The 22,194-nt window shown below is 36.6% G+C and overlaps 1 long non-coding RNA gene across 1 annotated transcript in view; it reads left to right on the top strand.

Moving 5' to 3' along the window:
* LOC111095653 overlaps positions 1-22,194 on the top strand; it is a 128,695-nt gene that overhangs the window by 51,010 nt on the left and 55,491 nt on the right. The gene's annotated exons all lie outside the window — the stretch shown is intronic.

Below are 22,194 nucleotides of genomic sequence, written 5' to 3'. Positions count from 1 at the left end.
GTAAGCAGACTATCTAGGACAAGGTAGTGTCACAGAAGATGGAAAGAATTGTTTTGAGAAAGGTGCATTAAGAGGGCTTGTTTCTTCATGAACAAATGCAGTACTATCCTGCTTCTATCACATTGCTACAGTTGCTGCACACATTGCCCCCATTGCTGGGAGACTTTTATGTTCCTGATTTTATTCTTGTGCCCAACACTTTTTGTTTACATGACATTGTATCTGATAGTAGAAAGCTTTATCACCACCTTTTATGCATTAGTTTGGCAGACAGTCTTCTCTTTTAAATATTATCACAAGCCCTATTGACTGATAGATATGTAAAGCTTCATGGTTCTCTCCTTCTTCTTTACTTTGGGTAGTTGATTCTTGATATTTGCATGCCAAGCAGCAGCATCCATTGTAGCAGTAGCAGCCAGAGAATACACAAATTAAATAAAAACCAAAAATCAGCTTTAGAAAGAAGCAGGCACTTGATATAAATTTTAAAATGTACTCAATATCAGGATCCCTGGGTGGCGCAGCGGTTTAGTGCCTGCCTTTGGCCCAGGACGTGATCCTGGAGACCCAGGATTGAATCCCACGTCGGGCTCCCGGTGCATGGAGCCTGCTTCTCCCTCTGCCTGTGTCTCTGCCTCTCTCTCTCTCTCTCTGTGACTATCATAAATAAATAAAAATAAAAAAAATGTACTCAATATCTATTTTTCACTGTTGATTTGCACCAAATGGATAGGAATATTTTCAGGTGCAGTTCTTACTGGGCCGCTATATTCCAGTCCTGTTGTTGCCCTTAAAAATGTTCACATTTGCAAGTTGCAGCAGATACCATCAGATCTAATTATCCCTAGGGCCCAAAGATACTTTTCTTTTTCATCTTTTATCTTGATCATGGAGGTGTTTTCACAGAGTTTATCCTCAATTGTAAATTACATTCCAATTCTTTGAGTCAGAGCAACGTTTTAACATGCACTCCAACATCAGGGTTGCTGGTTTACTACCAGTTTTGCCTGGAGATGGAAGATTTTTAGAGATTAATTTAAAATATCTCAAGATCACATGAATATGGGACAATGAAGACTAGTAATGATTAAAAAGTGGTTTTCTGGGCTTTGAAGAATTCTCACCCAAATGATCAAAGCCATTTGCTATTTTCACTTCACAAGAGGAAACAGTCCTAAGGATTTAAATTAGGCTTAAATTAGAAGGAAGAAAGTACTGACAGTGAGGACGGATATACATTAAAAGTGTTCCAAAAGCTGGGTGCAGCCACTGTGGAAAACAGTATGGAGGTTCCTCAAAGAGTTAAAACTAGAACTACCCTACCATCCAGCAATTGTACTACTAGGTATTTACCCAAAGAATACAAAAATACTAATTCAAAAGGATACATGCACCCTGGTGTTTATAGAAGCGTTATCTACAATAGCCAAATTATGGAAATAGCCCAAGTGTCCATCAACTAATGAATGGGTAAAGAAGAAGTGGTATATACATACAATGGAATATTGCCCAGACATAAAAAAGAATGAAATCTTGCTATTTGCAATACCATGAATGAAGGTAGAGAGTATTATACTAAGCAAAATAAGTCAGGCAGAGAAAGACAAATACAATATGGTTTCACTCATTTGTGGAATTTAGAAAACAAAACAAATATGCAAAGGGGGGGAAAAGAGAGAGAGAGACAAAAGATACTGTACCTGAGAGCTGCTTGGCAAGCTGAGGCCAGGAGACTCCTACTTCCCTTTCCTGTTCACAGAACACTAATATCTAACTATGGCTTTGTGATACTATGCAAGGCTGGCAGCAATCATGAGATGCCAGAGAAATTCTTAAGAAAATACATCCGGATCTACTTTTTTTTTGGTCAAAAAGAAAGAAATATGACTAAAAAGAAGAGAAATAAGACTTAAAAAATTCTAGAACAAAAAAACTGAAACACTCAAAAATAATGCCCTTCAAATTCACCCTTAACATTTATTCCCTATTCCAGCAGAGTGGACATCACTCAGTTACCACCAGGGACAGCCATGAGCCAGGATAAGACAATATTTTAACTGTTAGGTTACACTTTGATTTGGTCTCAGAAATGTGAAACACAACTTAGAAAGTTGTTTTTACTTATCATATTTCACTCCAAATGACTGCTAATTGTTTATAAAAGATTTTTAAAATCACCCGAAAGGATGAAAAAATTTCTACTACTGAAGACATTATCTGGATCTATAAGGCACTATCTGGAAGTGCCATATCTAGGTAAATAAGTCCCCAAAGTTGGAATTACTTGGATATTTCATGTAAATGTGGCTTTTTTGCCCACATTATCCAGATGATTCACTGAGTTTCTTCTGTAATTCATAGTGTGTTCTGACTTTCTCATGGTTAGTAGGTTTTAACAGGTATTCAATTTTTCCATATTTTGTCATTTAAAAATACATCACATACATCAGAGCATAGAGGTTCAACTCCTCTACATGACTGAAACACAGATAGAAATATAAACATGACAGAAACATGAAATTTCCTCGTAAGTCTATGCCTTCATATCTATAGAAATAGAACATTGTACCTAGACTTTTAGAGCCTAATAAAAATGGGGAACAGGTTTAATTGGGGTCAAATGTATTCTTCACACTCATGACTATTATACAGTAAAATATAATATGAGTTGAAGATTCACACTATGCAGTACTTAATACCATTTTGTGGTATTTGTGCAATTAATAAAGAAAACATGCATAGTTGTTTTTTTTATTCTAGGGCGTTACCATACAGTTTTATATTAGTTTCAGGTGCACAATATAGTGACTCAACACTTCCATGTAACACCAGGTGATGAGCTGTCATCACAACAAGTGCACTCCTTAATCCCCATCACCTATTTAACCTATCCCTCTACCCACCTCCTCTCTGATAATCATCTGTTCTCTATAATTAAAGTCTGTTTCTTGATTTGTCTCTTTCCCTTTTCCCCCCTTTGATCATTTGCTTTGTTTGCTAAATTCCACATATGAGTAAAACCATATGGTGTTTGTCTTTCTTTGCCTGACTTATTTTGTTTAGTATTATACTCTCTAGTTCCATCCATGTCATTGCAAATGGCAAGATTTCATTATCTTTTGTGACCAGATAAAATTCCATTATATATAGTGGAATATATATATATAGAGTAAGTATATATATAGAATATATATATATATATATATAAAGTATATATACAGTAAGTATATATATAGAATAGCAAGTATATTGGAAATAATGTTATAATGTTGTAATAAACATAGGGGTGCATGTATCCCTTTGAATTAGTGTTATTGTATTCTTTGGGCAAATACCCAGTAATGTGAGTGTTGTATCATAAGGTAGATCTATTCTTAACTTATGGAGGAACTTCTATACTGTTTTCCACAGTAGCTGCACCAGTTCACATTCCCACCAACAGTGTCATGAGGGTTTCTTTTTCTCCACATCCTCCCCAACACTTGTTTCCTGTGTTGTTGATTTTAATAATTCTGACAGGTGTGGTAGTTTTGATTTGCATCTACCTGATGGTAACATATGATGTTGAACATATTTTCATTTATCTGTGGTTCCTTACAAATTTTAGCACTGTTTGTTCTAGTTCTGTGAAGAATGCTGTTGGTATTTTGATAGGGATTGCATTAAGATTGCTTTGAATAGTATAGACGTTTTAACAATATTTGTCCTTCCAATCTGTGAGCATGGAAGTCTTCCCATTTTTTTTTGCATTGTCTTCAATTTCTTTCATCATTGTTTTATAGTTTTCAGAGTACAGGTGTTTCTCCTCTTTGGTTAGGTTTAGTCCTAGGTATCTTATTTCTGATGCAATTGTAAAAGGGAATATTTTCTTAATATCTTTTTTTGCTGCTTATTATTGGTGTATGGAAATGAAACAGATTTCTATACATTGATTTTGTATCCTGTGACTTTTCTAAATTTCTTTCCCAGCTCTAGTAGTTTTCTTGGTGGAGTCTTTCAGGTTTTCTATATAGAGTTTTATATCATCTCCAAATAGTGAAAGTTTTACTTCTTTATTGCCAATTTGAATGCCTTTTATTTCTTTTTATTGTCTGGTGGCTATGGCTAGGACCTCCAGTAATATGTTGAATAAAAGTGGAAATAGTGGATACCCTTGTCTTTCCCTGACCTTAGGGGAAAAGCTCTCTGTTTTTCTCCATTAAGGATGATGTTAGCTGTGTGTTTATCATATATGGTCTTTATTATGTTGAGCTATGTTCCCTATATTCCCTACTTTGTTGAGAATTTTTATCATGAATGGGTGTTGTACTTTATCAAATACTTTTTCTGTATTTATTGAAATGATCATATTATTCTTATCCTTTCACTTTTTGATATGAAATATCACACTGATTGGTGGATACTGAACCATCCTTGCAACCCAGGAATAAACCCATTTGATTATGGTGAATGTTTTTTTTTAAATGAATTGTTGTATCAGTTTGCTAGTATTTTGTTGAGGATTTTGGCATCTATGTTCATCAGGGATATTGGCCTGTATTTCTCTTTTTTAGTGGTGTCTTATCCAGTTTTGGCACACAGGGAAATGCTTGTTTCATAGAATGAATTTGGAAGTTTTTCTTCCTTTTCTATTTTTTGAAATAGTTTTAGAAGAATAGGTATTAACTCTTCTTTAAATGTTTGGCAGAATTCACCTGTGACTCCATCTGGTTCTGGACTTTTGTTTATTGGGAGTTTTTTGATTGCTGATTCAATTTCTTTGCTGGTTATTGTGTTGAAGAACATTCCTAGTTTTCTAAATGTTAAAAATAGTTATATACTGATGGTGTTTACCACATTGTCTTATAAAAGAAGAGAGACAGAAAAAAAGAGGCAAAAAACTCCAAAAAACAAAAAATGAACCAACAAACACAAGTCCCAGAGGGCTTTGTGGTATATATCACAGCATTTACAGAAGGTTTTACTCATTTAAGAAAGTAAAGAACACGGAAAGGTTTGCAAAGTGGAAGTACTTCTATTACATTTCTGTTACCAGGTTTCTGAAACTCTTTATCATAGCTTGAGGAAACATAAATTTTTATTTGACTAAAGAAAAAATAACCATGATATGGCAGTACAAAACATTTCAGAATTAGTAAGACCCATTTCAGTAAAAGAGTCTTGTAGAGGTAATTTATTACTTTCCACTGACTTCAAGAACAGCCATTCCTGAATCCTTCCTAAATGAGGCAGTTACATTTTACATGAACATATCTATTCTAGTAAAAGTGATTCTAAAACTTATTTCGTAATGCATTTCAATCACAAATAATATCAATAAATGGTGCTGGGAAAATTGGACATCCAGGTGCAGAAGAATGAAACTAGACCACTCTCTTTCACCATACACAAAGATAAACTCAAAATGGGTGAAAGATCTAAATGTGAGACAAGAATCCATCAAAATCCTAGAGGAGAACACAGGCAACACCCTTTTTGAACTCAGCCACAGTAACATCTTGCAAGATACATCCACGGAGGCAAGAGAAACAAAAGCAAAAATGAACTATTGGGACTGAATCAAGATAAGAAGCTTTTGCACAGCAAAAGATACAGTCAACAAAACTAAAAGACAACCTACAGAATGGGAGAAGATATTTGCAAATGACGTATCAGATAAAGGGCTAGTTTCCAAGATCTATAAAGAACTTCTTAAACTCAACAGCAAAGAAACAAACAATCCAATCATGAAATGGGCAAAAGACATGATGAGAAATCTCACAGAGGAAGACATAGACATGGCCAACATGCACGTGAGAAAATGCTCTGCATCACTTCCCATCAGGGAAATATAAATCAAAACCACAATGAGATCCCACCTCACACCAGTGAGAATGGTGAAAATTAACAAGGCAGGAAACCACAAATGTTGGAGAGGATGTGGAGAAAGGGGAACCCTCTTGCACTGTTGGTGGGAATGTGAACTGGTGCAGCCACTCTGGAAAACTGTGTGGAGGTTCCTCAAAGAGTTAAAAATAGATCTGCCCTACGACTCAGCAATTGCACTGCTGGGGATTTACCCCAAAGATACAGATGCAGTGAAACGCCGGGACACCTGTGCCCTGATGTTTATAGCAGCAATGTCCACAATAGCCAAACTGTGGAAGGAGCCTCAGTGTCCATCGAAAGATGAGTGGATAAAGAAGATGTGGTTTATGTGTACAACGGAATATACTCAGCCATTAGAAATGACAAATACCCACCATTTGCCTCAATGTGGATGGAACTGGAGGGTATTATGCTGAGTTAAATAAGTCAATCGGAGAAAGGCAAACATTATATGGTCTCATTCATTTGGGGAATATAAAAAATAGTGACAGGGAATAAAGGGAAAAGGAGAAAAAATGAGTGGGAAATATCAGAAAGGGAGACAGAACATGAGAGACTCCTAACTCTGGGAAACGAACTAGGGGTGGTAGAAGGGTAGGTGGGCGGGGTTGGGGGTGACTGGGTGACGGGCACTGGGGGGGGGCACTTGATGGGATGAGCACTGGGTGTTATTCTATATGTTGGCAAATTGAACACCAATAAAAAATAAATTTATTAAAAAATCACAAATAATAAACAAAGCCTCTGATGCTTTTATCAAAACCTATTTTTGCCTTTGTTATTAATGGAATTGATAAGATTTGTTGTCCTCTGAATATTCTCCTACTTTTAAAAGACCATTAAGTTGTTCTTCAGTTTTATTACATCCCCATTTTTAATAGGGTTAGTACTTTAACCTTATTCTTCAGGTATAATTTTCTCATTCTTTCAACAATTTTTTGCTTCTTTCCCAGGCTTCACTCATTTTAAAATAAAGATGGTTTTAGTGACTAAGTTCCAAATTGTTGTTAACAAATAAGGAATTGACATTATTTGTCTTTCCCCATCAATTGGTACCATTATCTAGAGGCTAGCCAAGATTTAGGAAGTGCATTTTGTCCATAAGTTAATGACAGAATAATTGGATAAAGCAAGGACTAAATGCACAACTGTGGTTTCATTTGTACTGTGTCAAATAAAATCAAATAGGAACAAGAGGGTGACTCAAAGACAGTGTTGTTGGAAGAACCTAAGTGTTTAGAAAATTCTTACTGATGGAGCTGAGACTCTGAAAAGTTAATGTGAAACATCAGAACATGTCTCTGTGCTGATGGAAGTGTTCCAATAAAGAGGGGATAATAACAGAAGCAAAATCATTGAGGGTTTGGGATCCAGGTGAAGGAACTGTATTTTGATTCAGCAATGATATAAATTCAATGTAGCTAAAAAATGCAGAGTTTGGTGCTGAATGAAGTTATAATTTGTATTTGATGGTGGAATGCTGATGGTGATTGCTTCTAATATCTCTACAAATGTCATCTCTGAGAATTATGGGAAAGTTGGGGGGTGTAGGAGATTTGAAAGTAGAAGAAAAAAAATGTTAGCTAGTAGTAATGTAGGAGAATAGGGAAAAGAATGAAAGGCGTCTGTCATAGGATTGCCCATTAGAGGTTAGCAGTCACAAATTTAAAGTGAGATCAATCAACAGAGTTGTGTTCTTGAGTGGTCAGGGAAGTCTCCATTTTAGCTGTTAATGCTTTTGATTATTATTAATTGTGAGGTATTACTCTTTGCCCATTGGCTGTTTGGATAACCTCTGGTCTTAGAGAGAGAATGTCCAAGGCTCTGCTGTCTGGAATCACAACCTTGGATAGTATTACAGCTGATAAGAGATAATAGAAATCGGAGGAGGTGTCTGGAGAAGAGAGATGTAGTGAAGAGAGATGTAGTTTCCTCTTAACTGGACTATGTTCCCTATGAGTTGAAGATAAGACAGCTACAGGGAGGCCAAGTTACAGGTCAAGAAGCAGGAAGGAAGGGTCTTAGCATGAATAGCCAGCCCCATCTTATCCTAGACAGCAAGGCACCATCCTATTGTTGATTCTGGGAGTAAAATGGTTTCCTTGGTTATTGAAGCCTGTTTATTCAGTTAGGCCAAACCAGCAAGTATGTTCATGCTATAGCAAGCATATGACAAGCCTTTATCAACACCTTCTGTATAATCATATTCTTCTTTCATCTAGCTGCACTATTTCTGCTTTTTTATCCCTCAGTCCCCATGGCTGCTTGCTTTCTTCTACATCCAGCCCCATAACTGAGGGGCTTCTCAAAGGCTCATCCTTGGTTCTTTCTTATGATATGTTTATACTTTCATTCCTAGAAAGGAGAACCATTTTCTTGCAGTTTGCTCCTAAGCTCCTACCCTGTGTTCTCAAATAGCATTTGGACATTTCCATAAGAGATCAACATTAATTCATCATTTATCCAAACCAAAACTTACTATTCTTCCCCCTGGGTTCCCTATATTGCATTACAGAGCTACTGCTCTTACAATCTTTTGAACTGGGACCTTCTCAACATCATGACTTTGTGATTTTCTTTCTTCATCATATCCAACATACTTCTAAGTTCCACCCATTCCCTGTATGCAATGTCATTTTTTTTTTTAATCCTCTTTTCTCTATTCCCTCTGTCCTCAAGACCTACAGCATCTCTGTCAAGGACTATTTTATAGCTTTTGTCTCCCAAGCTCCAGTCAGTAAGCCTTCACACCACCACCCATGCCATCATTTATGTATTCCACTGTTGCTGAATAAAGTTCAAACTCCTTAACATGGCATTTATGATTTTCAGTCATCAGTTTCTAGTCTATCCAGCCTTAATTTACACAATACATGTATCCTCACCACACTAGTGGCACAACAAACTGCACATTTGTCCAAACATGCTCTATTCTCTTTTGTCATAGTTTTTTCTCATGTCATTGCTGCCACAGTTATTTTTTTCTTCTTTCATAATCCTTCCCCAAGTGGCTATTCCTAACCCTCTAGATAAACTGAGGGATAGCATTATAGCACACTGTTTCCATCTATATCTATAATATAAATATACAAAATATGTAAAGCATGAAAAGTGTAATTGGCTTAAAAATACTATGTAAATAAAAATTACATACATACATGTAATGTTTTCAAGCCCACTATATTTTAGTTTTCCACTATAAAGGAAATACTAGAACACTGAAGAAAATTTGGGAGATATGGATAAGAAGGAGAAAGCTATAGCCCATAGAACAGTCAACATAATACAACCAAAGTTATGATATTGGTGAATTTCTTTCTTTAGATGTTTCTAATTGAAATCATATGCCCCAAATTCCACCAGATAGCTAGCATAGTGTTGAATCATAAAAAATTACCCCACTAATCAGGTAATTTTTTATTTGAACTCTGAGAGAATAAAGTTGTGCTAATTGGTGCTTTGATATTACTATTTTTAAAAGATGACTAAATCATTTTTGTCCAAAGCAATCCAATTAAATCCACAGATTCCAAAAAAGATAAATTTGATCAAAAGTTTGAAGGACTGGGGCACTGGGTGGCTCAAACAGTTAAGTGCTTGATCTTGGGATCAGTTCAGGTCATGATCTTGGGATCCTGGGATCAAGCCCCATGTGGAGCTTCCTTCTGGGCAGGGAGTCTGCTTCTCCCTTTCCCTCTGACCCTCCCCCCATTTGTGTTCCCTTTTCCTCTCTCTCTCTTTCTCAAATGAATAAATTAAAAATCTTTTTTTTTTTTTAAGTTTGCAGGCTTGACTTCCTCAGTTTTCTTCATGAAGATATTTTTGACTGATGTATTAGTCTTCTAGGGATGCCATAACAAAACACTATGGGCTAAGTGGCTTAAACAATAGAAATTTATTTTCTCACTGTTTTTGAGGCTGGATATCCAAGATCAAGGTGTTAACATGTTTGTTTTTTCCTGAGGCCTCTTTCCTTGGCTTTCAGATAGCACCTTTTTGCTGTGTTCTCAGATAGCCTTTCCTCTATGTGCATGCATCCCTGGTATCTCTCTTCTTACAAGGGCACTAGTCATATTGGATTAGGGTCCCAACATTTACATCACGTAACCTTAATTTCCTCCTTAAAGGCCTGATTCCCAAATATAGTCACACTGGGGGTTAAGGATTCAACATTTGAATTTTGAGAGGATACACTTCAGTTCATAGCACTTTTTATCCGGACGATTTAACACATGACAACATATACTGATAGGAATCCCATTTCTTCTTTGCTTTGTTGATAACAGGAGATGGGGGGCGGGGAGTAAAATACTGCTATAAGTCTAATGTCAAGTTGGAAAATTTGGAACCTTTCATATGGCTGAATATTCACATTGAAATTTTGCTTCAAGTAAGATTGTAAAAACTTTTTTTTCCTGTTTGCATACTCTTTTTTTTTTAAGTTCTTTTTTTTTTTTTAAATAATCTCTATATCTAATGTGGGATTCAAACTTGTGACCCCAGGATCAAGAGTCACATGCTCTTCTGATCAGCCAGACAGGCACCCTTTTCTTTCCTGTTTTCAACAAAAGAGATATCAAGAAACCCTAGTTACATTAGCTGGGTTACACTAATTCAGAATGATACAAAAGGGAAGTAATATCAGGTCTGGTGTGGAGTTAAAGCTTATTCTATCCATTTTCCAACCCATCTGGAAGAATAATATCTTCCTTCCAAGAGATAATTTTAAAATTTTTAAAGAGATTTTATTTATTTATTTGAGAGATAGAGAGAATGAGCATGAGGGATGGAAGGGCAGAGGGAGAAGCAGGCTCCCTGCTGACCAGGGGACCCAACTCAGGGCTCCATCCCAGTACCCCAGGATCATGACCTGAGCAAAAACAGACCCTTCACCAACTCAGTCACCCAAGCACCAACCCCCAAGAGATAATATTATTTTTAAAATTTAATTAAAATTATTTTTTATAGAAGGATTAGGGAGAGAGGAAGGACAGAGAGAATCTTAAGCAGGTTTCTTGTTCAGAGTGGAGCTGATGTGGGGCTTGATCTGAGAGTCCTGAGATCACAATCTGAGCCAAAGTCAAGATTGGACACTTAACCAACTGAGCCACTCATGTGCAGCTCAAGAGATAATTTTTATATCAGATTGGACATAGAGATAAAATCCTGCTCTGATATGTCTAAAGCGTTGACACTTCCAAAAGAAAGTCCTAGTGTGTTCTCTCCTTGGGTTACCGATAAGCTCTGAATATGGGATCCAGCAGGAATCTGTTTACCTTTCCTCTGATTTCTGAAAAGTAAGTAAAGTGCTCCACACAAGAGTGTTGGTGAATGTACTTTGTTATTATAAATGGAAGTGTTGATTATGAGGATTATGGAGAAGCAAAGCCATACACTGCTTGTCACTGGACAGAGGAAGCCAGCCAAGAATCCAGATAACAAAGGCTCTCAAAGAGGGCAAAAGACAAGTCAAACACCCAGGTGATCAAACTGAAAAAATAAGTTTTACAGCACAGCATTTGGTTCTTGTATTTGTCGGTTTGAACTGTGTATGCCCTTAAGTTAGAAGAATCCATCAAAGATGACAACAGGGAGGAGCAAATGTGGGCTGGAGCAGTGACCAATTCTTTGTTACAGACTTAGGACTTAGAAAAAGTCTATATATATGGAATTTGCTTGGAGGGTCTAATAAAGGTGGTCAAATCAGTGCATTCATAGTTGCTATGAGATAAAGACAGGAAATGTTAAACACCCCAGAGTTCTTCAAATCTCACTTTACAGCTGAGCTCTCTCCTTCAAAAATCTTCCATGAATTAAATATATGTATACATAGAAAAACCTAAATTTCATCTCCATCATTTCCTACCAGCTCACTTAGAGAAGTGCTACTGAGCAGTTAAATGGTCCCAAAGCAGGATTTGGAAAGAGAAAGAAGAAAAGCCAGGAAAAAGGACAGCGAAAAGCCAGATAATCACCCAGAACCAACTGTAGATAATTATAATGGTCTTTGACAATGTTGCCTGCAATATTAGGTCTTCTTAAGCCACTTATTAAATGGTATCACAATGATAATATCGCTAAGGCATTCCTCAGCAGAAAGCTTTGTAGGTAAAGAATTCTTTCTTTTTCTGTTTCTTTTTATAAATGGAGAACATGGAATTCATATCTTCCCTAAAAGATAAAACATGTGATTCACTTACTATCGTCCTGTTTCTAAAATAACTCTGGTTGAGGGTATAAATAGCATTCTACCCATTGTAATCACATTATTCTTTAAGTAGTCACTTTCAGGTGTAGAATTGCAGATGAGATAGCAGCCAGGGTCACATGGTGGTTTTAGTTTATCCCCTTTAACATGCAATTCCAATTACAAAAAATAAGGAAGTCCTAATGGTATGTTCAATAATAGTGGTATGGAAGCACTGCTTCAAGATCAGGCCAGGTTTACAGTAAGAAATTAAATCACTGAAATATTTTATTTTTCATAGGAATTGGGCAAGTAAAAAATTATTCACTGTGACTTCTAATTCCACTAAGAATAGTTCTATGTGCCATTCTCTTCTGTTTGAGCAGGAAGTGGAAAGAGGCTGTGAAGACTGTGGAATTTGGGGAGTCTTGTGAATTTCTTAGAGAGTCAATTTTTTTTATAACAATAGAGTTTGTATCCCATAAAGTTTCACTGTGATATAAAATTAAAGTTATTTACTACTGGTTTTTATAGAGCATTAAATCCTGAAGCCAAATGTCTTTTGACTTCACAACGACATCAGTGGGCATTTGCCAAGTTAAAGAAGATAACCATCATTGTGAATGGATCACAGAATTCCAATCTGCAAGATTATACTTAATATTCTCTTATATTTGAAAAATGTATAGGAGCAGTAGTTATATATCACCCTTTCCAATCCTGGTATTACTGATTTGTGACTTTTTTTCTTAATAAGCTTTCCCTAGAGTTTATTAATTTCATTAGTCTTTTCAAAGAATCAATTTTTACTTTGTTGATCCTATTATATTTTAGTCTTCTGTCCCTCATTTTTTGCTTTTTTCATTAGTTTTTTCTATTTTTGAGGAGTTTAAGTTGCTATTATTTTACTAACTTATTGAGATGGATCCTTAGATCACTGATTTTTCAGTCTTTGTTCTTCCTCATATATGTACTTAAGGCTATGTATTTCCCTCTAACGTATGACTTTAGTTAAATTCAACAAATATTTTCATATCATTAAATTCAAAATATTTTCTAACTTCCATTGTGATCTTTTCTTTGATCCAGAGGTTATTTAGAAGCATATATTTTTTTTAATTTTTATTTATTTGTGATAGTCACAGAGAGAGAGAGAATGAGGCAGAGACACAGGCAGAGGGAGAAGCAGGCTCCATGCACCGGGAGCCCGACGTGGGATTCAATCCCGGGTCTCCAGGATCGCGCCCTGGGCCAAAGGCAGGCGCCAAACCGCTGCGCCACCCAGGGATCCAGAAGCATATTTTGTATTTTCCAAATTTATGGGAATTTTATAGTTATCTTTTTATTATGCCTTGATCTGTGGTCATCTAGTATATTTTGTGTGATGCCATTCTTTTGAAATTTGTTGAGTTGCTTTACGGTTCAGCAATTTTGAAAATTTTCCATGTGTATTTGAAAAGAATGTGTGGCTTGCAGTTGTTGCGTATTCAATTACATACATTTTTAACTGGGTTGTTCAAAATTTTTATATCATTTTTTTTGGTCTTCTGGTTCTATCAGTTACATAGAGGTATATTTTTTAAATGTTCCAGTGTGAATGTGCATCTGCTTCTTATTTTTTATAATTCCATCAATTTTTGCTTTATACATTTTTAGGCTATATTATTAGGTGATACAAATTTATGTATTATTATAATTATCTGTTAAATTACACCGCTTTTCCAAAATATTTCTTTTTGACTTAAAGTATATATATATTTTTATCATATTAATGTAGTTCTTACCAGCTTTCTTTTGGTTAGTATATTAGTTATTTATTCCTGACTAACAAAGTACCCCTAAAACTTGGTAGCTTAAAAACCAACATTTATTGCTTCTAATAGTTTAAAGGGAGCCAGGGATATAGAAGCAGCTTAGTGTCTCAGGAGGTTGCAGTCAAGATATCAAGTGGAGCTGCACCTTCATGAGACTTGAATGGGGCTGAAGGCTTGAATGGGGACAACCTACTTCCAAGATGGCTCACTCACATGGCTTTTGACTGCAGGCCTTGGTTTCATATTGGCTGTTGACAGGAAGCTGTGGTTCCTCATCACATGGACTTCTCCAATAGGCTGCCTGAGTGTCCTCATGATTTCGAAGCTGGCTTCCCACAGAGCAAGCAATCTGAGGGAGAGAGGCCAAGGAGGAAGCCACAACAAATTTTATGACCTAGGCTAAATTGCACACTTTCACTTCTGCCACATTCTATTCATTAGAAGTGAGTCATTAAGTGCAACTTATTCTCCAGAAGAGGGAATTAGGCTTTACCTTTGAAGGGAGTAGTGTCAAAGAATCCAAGGGCCTATTTTAAAACCACACTGTTTAGTATTTGAGTGGTACATTTTTTAAAAAAGATTTTATTTATTTATTCATGAGAGACACAGAGAGAGGCAGAGAGACACAGGCAGAGGGAGAAGCAGGCTCCATGCAGGGAGTCTGATGTGGGACTCGATCCCAGGACCCCGGGATCACGCCCTGAGCCCAGGGCAGACACTTAACCACTGAGCCACCCAGGCATCCCGGTACATTGTTTTTCAGACTTTTAATTCCAGACTTTAGGTTTTCTTATATTTTAGGTTTGGCTCATAATGTTCAGAATACACACATATTGTATGCAACTCTGTCAATCTATGTCTTTTAATTGTAGCAATTAGTCCATTTTTACTTAATGAAATTACGGATAACTTGAATCTAAATTCTATTGTACTGTTATTTGGTTGCACCTGTGTGTGCTCCTTTTTTCTCTTTTTTTACCTTTGGATTAAGATGATTTGAAGCAAGGCTTCTGTTCCTGGGAGGACTGGTCTACTTCTGATTCACTATTATACCTAAGGAGCTGTCTTTCAGAATCCCTGCTACAAAGAGACTCTGAACTCTAATTATTTTCATGTGAGTCAATGGAAAGTTCTGCTCGCTTCTACCTTTCTCATAGGTACCCTCTTCCAGAACAAGCAGACACTGGTGGGGAAAAGAGGTCCCCACCCTGGGTTTCTTTCTTTTCTGAGATTTTGTCTCTTTAATTATTCACTGTCTTATTGGCTCTACTAAGCTTCCCGACAGAATACTTTAAAAAACTATTTTCTAGTTGTTCATTTGGGAAAGTTAGTTTTCTTAGCTTCCTCTCACTGGAAGTAAGTCATTTAATGCTTGGTGGAGTATTATTATTATTCCCTTTTAATGGTGAGGAAGCTGTCTTCAGACAAGCCAAGTTAATTGCTCAAGGTTATATTTAGAAAGTGGCAAGCTTAGAATTTGAACCTGTATCTTTCTGTCACTAAAAATAAAACTCATGCTATAATTTATATTAGCTTAAAGCCATTTTGGCTATTATCCTCCAAGTAGAACACATATAAGAAGATTTAATACTGACAATCATATTTCTCATCAGTTATAAATGGATGTTTTCAAAATCGGAAGTCTATTTTATAGCAGTCTTTAATTAATTTTACTAAAATATAATTTGACTTTTTGAAGTATTTTGATTTATAGTTTTATAATTCCTTACCAGTACTGACTAGAAATCAAGAGTTTATAAAATGGTACTTTGTCATAAAAGTGTAGTATGACTCAATAAATAGTTATTTAAAAGTGTAAGTAAAAATTGAATCTCAATTTTTGAATTTCTTAACTGCTGTTTCTTCATTCCTTATCTAGGATTCATTTTAAAGAAATTCAGTTTTACTTCAAATATCATTTATCATCCATTAAAATACCTCTGTAAAACAATGAATTACTTTTCATAAAAGCCATATAACTATTAAATTCCACCATATGTTGCTTGTCTTTCAGGGAAATGACATATTTTGGAAATTTGTATAGATCCCTAAATAGTCAACAAATATGTATTATATGACATATATTGTTATCCAGATGATTAAGCTTTAACATATTATTTAATAGTGAAGTTCTTCTTTCCTTATAAGATATATATGTATTTGAAAAAATAACTTCTCTGCTAATTTTTGCTAAGAAACCTGAATACTTTCTCTAGCAGAGAAGCCAGAATATTTCCATCTGCCTCTGCAGTGATGAGGCTAAATTAAAGTTGAAATCAGTATTTTAGGAAAGGCAAAATAGCAAAGGCTAAAGAGAACATATTTCTTCAACAAAGTAGACTTATGGCCCAAGAACCAGAGTTTCTGAAGTTATTGAACAGTTTTTGCATCAAGTGTGTCCTATAAGGATGCCTGGGTGGCTTAGCGGTTGAGCATCTGCCTTCAGCTCATGGCATGATCCCGGAGTCCTGGGATCAAGTCCCACATCGGGCTCCCTGCATGGAACCTGCCTATGTCTCTGCCTCCCTCTGTGTGTCTCTCATGAATAAATAAATAAAATATTAAAAAACAAAACAAAAAAAGAGTGCCCTAAAAAGCATGCGGCCTCTAAATAGACTTGATTTCTTTTTCTCATGTGTTGGTGCTACCCAGGAGAAAAGGAAATAAGAAAGGGGGAGGCCTTTTAGGCCAACTGGTAAAAGCTGTAGGATCTGATTTAGAATTTCTAGGTTGGACAGTTTAATCTTACCAGGGTACAGAGACAGAGGATTTGGAGCAAAGTCCCAGATGGCCTTTTGCTACACCTCTGTTACATCTATTAGAAGAGCTTGGTTGTTGGAAAGATATGGCCTCTGAGGCAGTGGGAAAATCTTCACATCAAGGAAGAGGATGGAGGGGTTCGGGGGTTCACTGAAGTCAGTCTAACATGCTCTGGATCATCTGTGTGAAGGCTATAAGTTTGTACAAGTCCTGGAAAGTCAAAATTACATGCTATATTCTTTCTGGTTTCAAATACCAAGTGAACAGGAAGAGGAAAAAGAGGACAAAGGATTTTATGGGAAAGTATCTCAGTAACTGCAAAGATAGTCCTTTTCAATGGAGTTTTTTGTCTCAAAGCTGTAAATTTCTGGCTTCTAGAAGCTTGAAGTGGCAGAGAAGAGGAAATGCATCAGGGTAAACTGCCTTTTTGGGGGCTGCATAGGCAGATCACATGGGAGCTCACCTTGGACCTAATTGCAATCCTTTGGGAGAGAGTTGGCCTAGAGCCATCTTAACTTGATCTTATCCAATAGAGCCAGTGATGAGGCAATGGACCCCGTGTGTGGTGACTGCTGGGTTCCTAGGGCCTAAGGGTTCGCTCCCCAGCAGTCAGTCGGATTGTCAGTGTTTTATGAATTGCCATTTGATGTTCCTAGTGGGAGAATCTTGGAGAAACTCAGAAGAAAACTGCCCATGAGAAAAAGAATCAGTATTGGGAATTTGACAGAGGGCAGTAATGTCAGATTACATCTCTTCTAGTCAGTAAAAACTTTCTTTTAGCTATCTCTACCTCTACAATTGACTACTATGAAGGGGTAAGGCTGGGTGGGGGAGAAGGAAAGTGTAAAGCTGGGAAATAGAGGTAGGTTATGTCTCCTGTCATCCTGTAGGTGTCTTGGCTAGAAGTAGCACTAAACCAGAGGAAGGGAGAAGCTTTAGCTTTAAGTAAAGTATAAAATTGGACTGGGCATTTAATTACTGCATTAAGACTGACCAGAGGATTTTTTATATTTAAAAGGTATCAGAAAATTACAGGCCATGCCTGAGTGCTCTCTCATGTTGCAAAAGAACAACTAGCTATTAGCCCATCTAGCTACTGAGAAAGGAAGCACTGACGAAAATATAGCTGCTTTATGATCACATCTTTTTGTATTTTGCTCTATCAAATACTGGTTACAGCTCATCCAAATGTCTCAGCCTCTACCACGGTGTGAGAGTCTATGTAACCACATGAAGAACAATTTCCAAATTGCCATGGTTCTTAGTTCACACCTGCTCCTTCAGGTTATCACTCATCACCCATCTACTCAACCAAGGTGTCCTTGGGTCACATTCAGTTTTCCAGGGTCTCAGTACAGGTTGCTCCTTTTCTATTGTTTGAGTATCCTCTGCACAGTCCATGCCCTGTAGGCCCTGAATGAGGCTCTTACCCACTGCCTTGGAAGACAGGGATCCTGAGTGTAGTAAACTGAAAAGTGGCCCCCCAAAGATATCCACATCCTAAATCCTGGAACCTGCAACCATTACTTTATCTGAAAACAGTCTTTGCAGACCTGATTAGTATGATCAGGTGATTGAGAGGGGAAATTATTTTAGATTATTAGGGTGGGACTTAAACACAATCACATTCATTTTTATGAGAGGGAGAGAGAGGCAGATTTGACACAGAAGAGAAGGTGATGTGAAGATGGAGGCAGAGAGGGATTTGAAGATGTTGGCCTTAAAGACTGGAGTGATGCAGACATAAGCCAATGAATGCTAGTAGCCACCAGCAGTTGGAAGAGGCAAGGAACACATCCTACCTAAGAGCCTCCAGAGGAAAAGCTATTCTGCCAACATCTCAGTGATACTAATCTCAAACTTCAGGTTTCCAGAACAATTAGAGAATATATTTCTGTTGTTCTAAGCTACTGAATTTGTGGTAATTTGTTACAGTAGCTTTAGAAAGCCAATCCACTGGAAGAGCATTGCTTCCTCCTTCTCTGCAGGTTACAGGTAGACAGTATGGGGCATGCTCCATTCTGGATTCAATTTAGTTATCTGAGCCCCAAATCAGCACTGTTTATGCCCTGACTCTTAGATGGACTTTCATTTCTATCTTAATTCTGGCTGAAGACCAACCAGTCAGGCTCAAGGTGGAAGTGAGGAGAGATGAACAGATGAAAGGAGGCTACTTCTTTGTCTCTATTGTCCTAGTTTGCTCTGTTCTCTCAGGCACCTGCCCCCAGTTGTACTTTATCTTCCAGTAAAACACAAAACAAGACACAACTCTATATAACTCCAGAAGTACATCCCATTAATATCAACTGGTGCTTGAGGTAAGGCTATCATCTGTCACTTCCCCAAGAACCATTAAAGTTTGGTCAGATCCAGGCATATCACATGAACCATCTAGGCATATAAAACTTCTTATTCCAGAGCTTGGGGCATGGTAGGTCTTCAGAAAATGGTGGCATCGGTGGGAGGAAAACTCTAAGAGTCAGTAGGACTAGGTTTTGAATGCCCAGTTTTGCCTTTTACCGGCACTGGTATTTTTCCCCATCTGTTGAATGGGGGTAAAATTACTCGTTTCATTGAACAGTTTTAAGAATTTAGTGGGCATAGGGCCTGGTACATAGTTGATATTCAATAAATATAAATTTCCACTCAGCAACCCCTTCACATATTGAATATTCCCTTACTTCTCTATGGCATTTTACATGTAAAGGCTTTACCATATTATTGCAGAACAATGTGGATGTTATTATTAACATTAAAGATAGAAATAATCTTTAAATGGTAATTAACAATCCTATTTATTATACTATGAGTTTATTAAGGACAGGTATTTTTTTCATCTCTATATATTATCTAGCACATAATAGGCTTCAAAAGTGCCTGCTGACTAATTTAATTAAAACACTTTCAGCAGCAGGATTACTTTTCATTAATAGCTCTAATCAAAAATACAAGTTAAAATTAGATTCAGATACAAGGTAACATGTTCATCTTTCTATGAGAACTGAAGAGAAAGATGTGAACAGTAGCCTAGAACAGACTTAATCAGAAAAAAAAAATAGAACTAGTTAGTTGAGCCAATGTGTAGACCTATGTAAGGTGGGAACAAAGTACTTTAGAAACACCAAGTGATTTTGGTGACCCAGCTCTGACTTATGCTTATTTCATGAAGTGACCTCCAAGGGAAGCTTTTAGACTATTTACTCAATCTTCTACTCAAACCTATTTGAGAAAAAGCTCAACCCAGTGAAATCAAAAGTGATTGATAAATGAGGTAATCATTCCTATTTCAAAAGGAATTTTCTCTTTACAAAACTATCAGGTTCATTTGGGGAGGTTCCTTACATTGTTTAAAATATGATTATATTTCTAGAAGCTCTGGAACTTTTGAGCAACACACCCATGGTATAAAATAGAATCACTTTTGATTTATGTTCAATACTCTGCAATTTGGTATAGTTCTCCTAATTCATCCATTCATTCACTTTCCCATTTGTTTTAAAATATGTTAAACAAATTTGATATTTATCAAGCACCCATCATGGGAAGAACCAGTATGACTGCATGGTTGGAGCAGTCTCAAGTAGCCCAAATAACTAATGAGGCTAATCTCTCAGTCCACATGGCATCATATGCCATACAGGGAAGCACACACGATAAGTAAAAAATTTCTGAGTTGGACCCCAGCATTACCAGTTACAATAACTAGTTGTGGTACCATGGAGAAATTACCTACTGAGTCTAATTTCTCCATCTACAAAAAGGGATAATTCCTGAGGCTGCCATGATTCTTGATATAACAAAGTGTATGATGCTTGATTTTATAGCTGCCATCAAAAATGTTAGTTCCTTCTTTACTTCATCCAGATATCCTTCCCATCTCTATCCCTTCACCTCCTACAACCTACATTTAGCTTTCTCAGACTAGACATACTAAAATCTGCATTTCATCAGAAAGTATTTCAATGGCAAGAAATAGCATCAGTAATAACAATTGCTAATATTTTATTGAGACCTCAGTAACGCATTACCTCATTTAATTGTCATAATAACCCTTTGATCTGAAGTGACAGTTAATATCTTTATTTTAGGAAGAGGTTAAAGTAATTTGCCCAAATGAAAATCTCTGTGTTCTCTATCTATTCCCCTACTCACAAACACTGACATAGTCACAAATAGAAGAATGAGAAAATGTTTCTACCATGTAGACAGGGTATTGTGACATGGGTATTGTGATAACCAGAATGTGAAAGTGACAGTTGTCTTAAGCATTTTTTTCTGAATTCTACTTTCCCTTTCAGAAACCCCCAGTCTCAGAGAGCCTGGAACTTTCATTCTACCCTGAGAGAAACTTCTGAGTAGAATATTAATGTGACCCACCCATTCATATACAAATATTAGTCAATTCCAAAGGAATTTCACACTATAGGTGAAGATTATTTAAAAATGCCTCTGAATTATCGAGGAAAATGAATTTTTTAAAAATTTAAGTAATAGGCTTTATTTTTCAGAGTTGTTTTAAATTTACAGAAAAATTGCAGGTTCCATATCTCTCTTCTCCTTACTCCCACCCCAGTTTCCCCTAGTATTAACATCTAGCATTAGAGGGGTACATTTATTACAACTGATGAATAAATATTGATATATTATTAAATAAAATTCATAGTTTACCTTAGGGTTCACTCTTTGAGTTGTAGAGTTCTATGGATTTTGACAAATGTATAATGTTGTATATCCAATATTACAGCATCACACAGAATAGTTTTACCATTCTAAAATTCTCCTGAACTCCACCTATTCATCCCTCTCTTCCCTGGCAACCTGATTCTTTTACTGTATCCATATTTTTGTCTTTTTTGGTTATCTTATAGTTGGAGTCAAACGGTATGTAGCCTTTTCAGATTTTTTTATTTAGCAATATATATACAACACCTTCATGTATTTTTGTGGTTTTATTTTATTACTGAATAATATTCCATTGTAAAGTATACTACAGTTTGTTTATCCATTCACCATTAGCCTTGGTTACCTCAAAATGTTTGGAACTATGAATAAATCTGCTATAAACATTTTTTTTTACATCAAGTTTTTGCATGGACATGACTTTTCAACTCCTTTGGGTAAATGTCAAGAAGTGAGATTGCTGGGTTATATGGTAAGACTGTGTCTCATTTTATTTTATTTCACACTACAATAGTTAATTTTATTTGCTCAAGACTCATATTGCAAGCATTAAACCAAACATGGGCTTTGATTCTGTAAGCCCAGATTCACATATTTAGGAAGATAAAAGCAAACTGTGATCCATGTATATGGATGAAAAACTAAAGACTCTCACAGTTAATCACATCATGGTTTTAAATTTCTACAGCCTAGGGATCCCTGGGTGGCGCAGCGGTTTGGCTCCTGCCTTTGGCCCAGGGCGCGATCCTGGAATCCCACGATTGAATCCCACGTCGGGCTCCCGGTGCATGGAGCCTGCTTCTCCCTCTGCCTGTGTCTCTGCCTCTCTCTCTCTCTCTCTCTGTGTGACTATCATAAATAAGTAAAAATTAAAAAAAAAAAAGA

Source organism: Canis lupus, chromosome 4 (genome assembly GCF_011100685.1).
Source record: "Canis lupus familiaris isolate Mischka breed German Shepherd chromosome 4, alternate assembly UU_Cfam_GSD_1.0, whole genome shotgun sequence".
Lineage (NCBI taxonomy): Eukaryota > Metazoa > Chordata > Mammalia > Carnivora > Canidae > Canis > Canis lupus.
This window is presented reverse-complemented; position numbering and strand designations above follow the sequence as displayed.